This window comes from Lipotes vexillifer, unplaced genomic scaffold, assembly GCF_000442215.2.
Source record: "Lipotes vexillifer unplaced genomic scaffold, Lipotes_vexillifer_v1.1 scaffold896, whole genome shotgun sequence".
Lineage (NCBI taxonomy): Eukaryota > Metazoa > Chordata > Mammalia > Artiodactyla > Lipotidae > Lipotes > Lipotes vexillifer.
The window spans coordinates 74,798-83,185 of record NW_006778096.1 but is presented as its reverse complement, the minus strand read 5'-3'; positions in this window follow the sequence as shown (position 1 = coordinate 83,185).

The following is an 8,388-nucleotide window of genomic DNA, read 5'->3' as shown; positions in this document are numbered from 1 at the left end:
AGAGTGTTTGTTGACCCCTGATTTAATTCATTCAGAAATATAAGTTAAATATGAGTCAGTATATCTCAAGTACCCCAGTATGTCTTACTTTGAGGAGAAAAACAATTTGATATGTAATTGAATTAAGCTCGAGTAAAACTTTTGGGAGCAGTAATTATACTTCTCTCAACATAAGTGGTTTTTTCACAAAAATGATTGGTGAGCAATTCAGATGAATAAAATTTAAGATGTCTCAACTGAGTTTTATCTGTTACTTGAAACCACTAAACTCCATTGGTGCCATTGTATTAAGCATTGATGATGTGGAGATGAATGAGCCATAGTACCAGCTCTCAAGTAGCTCACTATCCAGCAGAGAAGATAAAAAAGAAATCCATCAAGTATTATATATGACAAGATCTCTAATAATGTTCACCAAACTCTGTGTAAGAAAGGGGTATGCCACATTATTTTAATGTAGCTTTTCCCCCTTTTCTCTAACAGTTAACATATCACATATACATCAGGTACTGTTCCAATATACTAACTCATATAGTAATCACAACTGTAAATATATTGCTTCTGAGTTTGAGAAGGCACAGATCTAAGAGGAGAAAAAGTATTTTACTCAGAGAGAACAGAATGTGCCAAGACACAGTACAATAGAGGTGCTGAAACAAGAGAAAGTGAGCAAAACTTCTTAAGTTTTAATTTCAAATGCAGTATCAAGAAGGATAGGAAACAAGATTGTATGAATCAACTCGGGAAAGCATCTTGTCTAAAAGATTTTGTCACAATCAGAAGAAGAATAATAAAAAGTGTCAAGGGTCAGAAGGCAGATATTGATGTAAGATAAATTCACAGACAATTCTTAATATCATTATTTTAGTTTAGTCCTTTTTTATTTTCTGGCATTAGATGTGGTGAGACCATACTGTGAAATTTCTGAGAGGCTCCATAATGGTTTGAATTACTTCACAAAGCTCCACATGATGGATAATTCCCTCAAGCTATATAGTTTATGTACAAGCTGGCATTATTAAGAATAGTTTAAATACAATAATGGTTTAGGAAATTATATTTTATACATGTACATGGACATTATGTGGATAGACTGGCATTGATAACATATCAAATTATCTTAAGGGGTTATCTAGTCTAATATCTTAATTTACTCAGAGTGTTTAGGCAAGATTTATAAAACTACACAGCTAATTCCATCATTATGATTTCCAAAATATTAGAAAATCTTTATACTGCAGTGTACCGACTTAGTTATAATACAAAGTTATGTTTTACTGAAATAGAGTATTCTTACATTTAAAATGTTAATTCTATCTTAATTAACTACGTCTAAATTTATAGCTAGTATTTTTGAAAAGCATTGTTTGGAGTAAGACATTTTAAAATGCCATTGGTAAAGAATTCAACTTGTTAAAAATCTTAAAAGATGCATTTCAGTAGACAGAGATAAATGTGTAATTTTGGAAGAACAGTCTCTCAAATTGTATAAAAATGAAATGAACATAATTTCTGCCAGTCATAAAATTAAGCAAACATATTTAGTTACATAGTAAAGACAAGATTGACAAACTTTCTAGAAAGTTTGCAAGTTTGGCAAATTTCCTTGCTAGAAAAGTAATCAAATATTGGGATCAATAAATATTTACATGGTACTTGGAAAACCAGAGACAGTCTTTCTCCTGTACCTTAGACTGAGTACAACTAGACTAAAGAATAATGTCCAATTCTGAACTCTAAAATTAACTTAAGAAAAGATTCATGAGATAGGATTGAATAAATATGTAGTTACCCAATAAGAAATGTGGGAATATCCTTGAAAGAAAACCAAAATAAATAACAGTGTTTAATAATATTTATTTTAATGTTTATATATTATAACACTTGAGAGCAAATGAGAGGTGAATCTGCAGCCTGAGGAATGTATGTTCATGAAAAAGAATGCAAATAGTAAGCATGGGATTACTTTTAGTAAGATTAGTAAGAAGAAATATGGGATTAGTAAGAAGATTCACTTCCCAAACTCCTCTGTTGAAAAACTAGGATTGGTCATATCTGTCTGGGAGAGTATCCTAGAAAGCCTGTGATTCTGGGATGGATAGAGAGGTAATGAACAGTGATGCTGCAAACATAGTAATAAAACAAGACATCTGTCATTAGAAAGATCATCTCATACCTAAACTTTGTCATCAATAGATTGTAATGTTCTCAAGGGGGAAAAACATGAAACAAAACTATGTAATGTTCATCTTCCATTGTTCAGTGGTCAAAATAAGTATTCTAGAACCAGATTGCCTGAGTTCAGGTCCCAACTCCCCATTTTATTAATTCTGTTACCTTGGGAGAGTCAATTAATGTCTCCATATCTCGTTTTTAACATCTTTAAAATGGGAATTATATTGAAACCTGTCTTTTGATTTGCTATAACATTAACTTTTTCATAGAAGACTGTCTGACACAGATTAAGCCTTACAAGTAAGCTATCTCTAATGGCATGTACATAATAGACAACTCTGTCAATGCTTTAAAAAAATTTTTTTATTTTATATTGGAATACAGTTGATTAACAATGTGTTAGTTTCAGGTATACAGCAAAGTGATTCAGTTATACATGTATCTATTATTTTTCAAATTATTTTCCCACTTAGGTTATTACAGAATATTGAGCAGAGTTCCCTGTGCTATACAGTAGCTCCTTGTTGGTTATTTTTTTAAATATAGCAGTGTGTATATGTCAATCCCAAACTCCCAATCGGTCCCTCCCCCCACCCCACCATTCCCCCTTGGTAACCATAACCATTTTCTAAGTCTGTGAGTCTGTTTCTGTTTTGTTAGTAAGTTCATTTGTATAATTTTTTTTTAGATTCTACATATAAGTGATTTCATATATTTGTCTTTATCTGAATTACTTCACTTAGGATGATAATCTCCAGGTCCATCCATGTTGCTGCAAATGGCATTATTTCATTCTTTTTAATGGCTGAGTAATATTCCACTGTATATATGTACCACATCTTCTTTACCCATTCTGTCAGTGGACATTTAGGTTGCTTTCATGTCATGGCTATTGTAAACAGTGCTGCAATGAATATTGGGGTGCATGTATCCTTTCGAACCATGTTTTTCACTGTATATATGCCCAGGAGTAGGATTGCTGGATCACATGGTAGCTGTTTTTACTTTCCTAAGGAACCTCCATACTATACTCCATAGTGGCAGTACCAATTTACATTCCCACCAACGGGCTAGGAGGGTTCTTTTTTCTCCACATCCTCTCCAGCATTTATTGTTTGTAGATTTTTTTGTTGATGGCCATTCTGACTGGTGTGAGGTGATATCCCATTGTAGTTTTGACTTGCTTTTCTCTAAGAATTAATGATGTTGAACATCTTTTCATATACTTCTTAGGCATCTGCCATTTGGAGAAATGTCTATGTAGGTCTCCTGCCCATTTTTTGGTTGGGTTGGTTTTATGATACTGAGCCTCATCATCTGTTTGTAAATTTTAGAGACTAATCCATTGTCAGTCTCAATGTATGCAAATATTTTCTCCTATTCTGTGGGTTGTCTTTTTGTTTTGTTTACCATTTCCTTTGCTGTGCAAAAGCTTTTGAGTTTAATTAGGTCCCATTTGTTTATTTATTTTTTATTTCCATTACTCTGGGAGATGGGTCCTCAACAAAATACTTGTAATCCAAATCCAACAATACATTAAAAGGATCATACACCATGATCAAGTGGTATTTATCCCAGAGGTGCAAGGATTTTTCAGTATCTCAAATCAATCAGTGTGATACATGACATTAACAAATTGAAGAATAAAAACCATATGATCATCTAAATAGATGCAGAAAAAGCTTTTGACAAAATTCAATATCCATTTATGATAAAAACTCTTCAGAAAGTAGGCATAGAGGGAACTTACCTCAACATGATAAAGGCCATATATGACAAACCTACAGCTAACATCATAATCAACAGTGAAAAGCTGAAAGCATTGTCAGGAACAAGACAAGGATGTCCACTCTCACCACTTTTATTCAACATAGTTTTGGAAGTCCTGGCCATGGCAATCAGAGAAGAAAAAGAAATAAAAGGAATCCACAGTGGAAAAGAAAAAGTAAAACTGTCACTGTTTGCAGATGACATGATACTATACATAGAAAATCCTAAAGATGCTACCAGAAAACTACTAGAGCTTATCAATGAATTTGGTAAAGTTGCAGGATACAAAATTAATACATGGAATTCTGTTGCATTTCTATACACTAAAAATGAAAGATTAGAAAGAGAAATTAAACAACCATTTACCGTCACATCGAAAAGAATAAAATATCTAGGAATAAACCTACCTAAGGAGACAAAAGACCTATAGTCTGAAAACTATATAAACCACTGATGAAAGAAGTCGAAGATGGCACAGATGGAAAGATATACCATGTTCTTGCATTGGAAGAATAAATACTGTCAAAACAACTGTAGTATCCAAGGCAATCTATAGATTAAATGCAATCCCTATCAAATCACCAATGGAATTTTTCACAGAACTGGAATGAAAAAATCTTAAAATTTGTATGGAGACACAAAAGATCCCAAATAGCCAAAGCAATCTTGAGAAAGAAAAACAGAGCTGGAAGACTCAGGATCCCTGACTTCAGACTACACTACAAAGCTTCAGTCATCAAAGCAGTATGGTACTGGAACAAAAACAGAAATATAGATCAATGGAACAGGATAGAAAGGCAAGAAATAAACCCACACATATCTATGGTCAATTAATCTATGACAAAGGAGGCAAGACTATACAATGGAGGAAAGACAGTCTCTTCAATAAATGGTGCTAGGAAAACTGGACAGCTACATGTAAAAAAAGGAAATTAGAACACTTTAACATCATACACCAAAAATAAACTCAAAATTTAGGTATTTAGGTATTTAGGATTAAATACCTAAATGTAAGACTGGATACTATAAAACTCTTAGAGGAAAACAAGTGCAGAACACTCTGTGACATAAATGTCAATGTTTATTTAATAAACTGAATGATAGTATAAAAGGAGTAAGGTTCTTATCCTAAACTATATTCCAAAGACTTTAGTGCTGTTTATTTATGTACATATGTTCCTTGGTTATATTAATATTAAAACCCAGAAGATATTCTGAGTGAAAGTATAGACAAGAGTAAGATAGGCACTTGCAAAATACATGGACTCTTTCAAGTTCTTATAGTAGCATTTATTGCCCTGAAATTTGGGGGTAGGAAGGTAAGAAAAGGAGGTCTTGAATCTGAATCTTAAACCAGCATTTTACACCATATATATTATGGAATAAATAGCAAGAAAGTGTACCCTCTGTTGATATCTAGGCAATTTTCTCAAAATTTTGTTGTCTGCTCACCAACGAAGGGCAACTGGGTTGGAATGTGTGTAAGCCTGGAGACTCTTGGACCTTTAACATAAAAATTAAATAAGAAGAGAGCCTGATCAGACTCTTCCAGCCTTTCTTTCTGCAGAGAATCTCAAAGAGCAAGGCCAACTCCAAAAGTAAACGTACCCACCTATCTCAATTTATCATTAAAAAAAACATGAATTGGAAAAAGAGATCCAAACACAGAGAAAAAATAACATATCTCTGCTTAGTGATATTTAATTTTTTCTTCTTTCTCAAAAGTTCAACTACCAAGACTGATGACCTTTTTTTGTATACTCTTGGATATAAAACTGGACTTGCCTGATTTTAAACACCCAACAGCTTTTCATTGATGGAAATACCACCTGCAGAAATAGAATTCAGGGGACTTCCCTGGTGGTGCAGTGGTTAAGAATCTGCTTGCCAGTGCAGGAGACATGGGTTTGAGCCCTGGTCCTGGAAGATCCCACATGCCACAGAGCAACTAAGCCCATGTGCCACAACTACTGAGCCTGTCCTCTAGAGCCCACGAGCCACCACTACTGATTCCATGTGCCAAAACTACTGAAGCCCTGCGTGCCTAGAGACCATGCTCCACAACCAGAGAAGCCACTGCAATGAGAAGCCTGAGCACCACAACGAAGAGTAGCCCCCGCTTGCTGGCACTAGAGAAAGCCCACGCACAGCAACGAAGACCCAATGCAGCCAGAAATAAATAAATAAATAAATTTATTAAAAAAATTAAAGAAGAAGTAGAATTCAGGCTGTCCAGAATCCAAAGCCTCTTAAATGAATTGTGTACCTGAAAAATAGTTAAATCATTCACTCAAATTTATAGTAGTCCTTTGGTAATGTTCTGAAATTATTTGCAAAAGGTAGATAGGCAGGCAGGTAGCCAGAGAGAGTCCCCAGTAGTGTTAAAAGAAATCAAAATGGTTTAATCACCCTGCCATAAAATGAGGTTGGCAAAGTTTATCCCTTGAAAGATATGAAATTATCATTTACAGTTGGGTGCCTTCTTGGAATTTCAATACAGTGAAGCTAGTCCCCAGATAGTAGTACCGCTCTGTCTTTCAGAAAGTACAGATGACCCTTGAGAAACACAGGTTTGAAGTGCGTGAGTCCAATTATACATGGAGTTTTTTCCAAATAAATATGGTACCTGTATTTTCATTTTACAGATGTTTAAATTAACTAAATGTGAGGAAAAGTTTGTGCTCAATTAAAGATCACAATATGTGGAATCAAAAGAATTATGGTTTGACTATAATTCAAAAAGACACATGCATGCCAATGTTCATTGCAGCACTGTTTACAATAGCCAGGTCATGGAAGCAACCTAAATGCCCATCAACAGACAAATAAATAAAGAAGGTGTGGTGCATATATACAATGGAATATTACTCAGCCATGAAAAGGAATGAAATTAAGTCTTTTTGTAGAGATGTGGATGGACCTAGAGACTGTCATATGGAGTGAAGTAAGTCAGAAAGGGAAAAACAAATATCGTATATTAATGCATATATGTGGAATCTAGAAAAATGGTACAGATGAACCAGTTTGCAAGGCAGAAACAGAGACACAGATGTAGAGAACAAACGTATGGACATGAAAGGGGGTAAGCGGGGGGTTGGTGGTGGTGGTGGTGGGATGAATTGGGAGATTGGGATTAACATATATACACTAATGTGTATAAAATAGATAACTAATAAGAACCTGCTGTATAAAAAAAAAAAAAAAATTGTGGTTTGAGTCCTGATTCTGTCCAAGCTCTTTCAGCTTCCTACCCTTGGGTGAATCATTTATCAACTTTGTTTTTGAGGCAGAGATAGCAGTAGGTGGATTTTCCACTCTGTGAGGTTTGGCACCCCTAATCCCTGTGCTATTCAAGGGTCAACTCTATTTTATCTTTTCATAACTGCAAAAATTATTTTGCTTTTAATCGCATTAAAGGAACTAATATCTAGATCTGTTGTCTCCTGGTGTCTTTCTGTCTATTACATTATCATAATTGCTTTTGCAAAACCACCGTCTTCTATGATAGAGGGGGAAAAATAAAGCTGCTGAAATTGGTTGTTTGGATTCTGTAATTCTAGGTGGAGTAGTCAAGGAATATTTGTGTCCTAAGACCCAAATGCATACATTCTCTTATAAGGAAGTTCTTGCTGCTAAATAGTACTCCCATCTATATCTCAGCTTCCAAGTTCCCTGAATCAGTGGAACCAACCAATCCAAGCTCAACTAAGAGACTCTTGCCTTTTGTTCCTCTCCTCCTCTCATGTCCCTAGCACACTTCTTTACTTAGAACTAAGGACACAGTAACACTTTCATTCTTCTACAAGTCAGGCTCATTATGTCATTCAAATTTTCAGCAACTGTCCTGGAATGCATGCTAAAAGAGTGCAGAATTTATTTGTTTCTATTTCACCCATGCTATATATCACTAAATATCTTGAAAAACTTTCAGGAAGGCTTTTGCTATGTTAGCGTGTTGCCAAAAGAAGTTAGTAAATATAGTGAATAAAAGCCAGCTAAATATTGTCATATTTATCAAGTGACTAATAGACTAACACATTTTATTTTTATTTCTTAACAAAATAAGTAATCTGATGAGAAGTAATTCTTGGCCAAGGGTAGTTTCCTAATACTGTGTGTTTGGTTCTCTCACTTTGCTATGAACTAGTAATTTTTCATATATTTTGGGTCAGTTACTTTCACAGTGTGAAAAATATGTATTAGTTTTTACAATTTCCCTTCATTTTCTATTTTACTGAGTGTATATTTAATTGTGTCTGTGTCCCAGTTCCTATACTGGCAGCACTGTGAGAATTCTGTATTTCTCCATTCATCAGTGGGTTTCTCCAAAAATCTTCAAGGAAGTTCAGTCTATCACACCTATGACTCATTCAGCCCTGATCTTTGGGGATTATTCTTCCTATTGCAGACTTTCTGACTAAAAGATAATTCAGTTTACAGTGC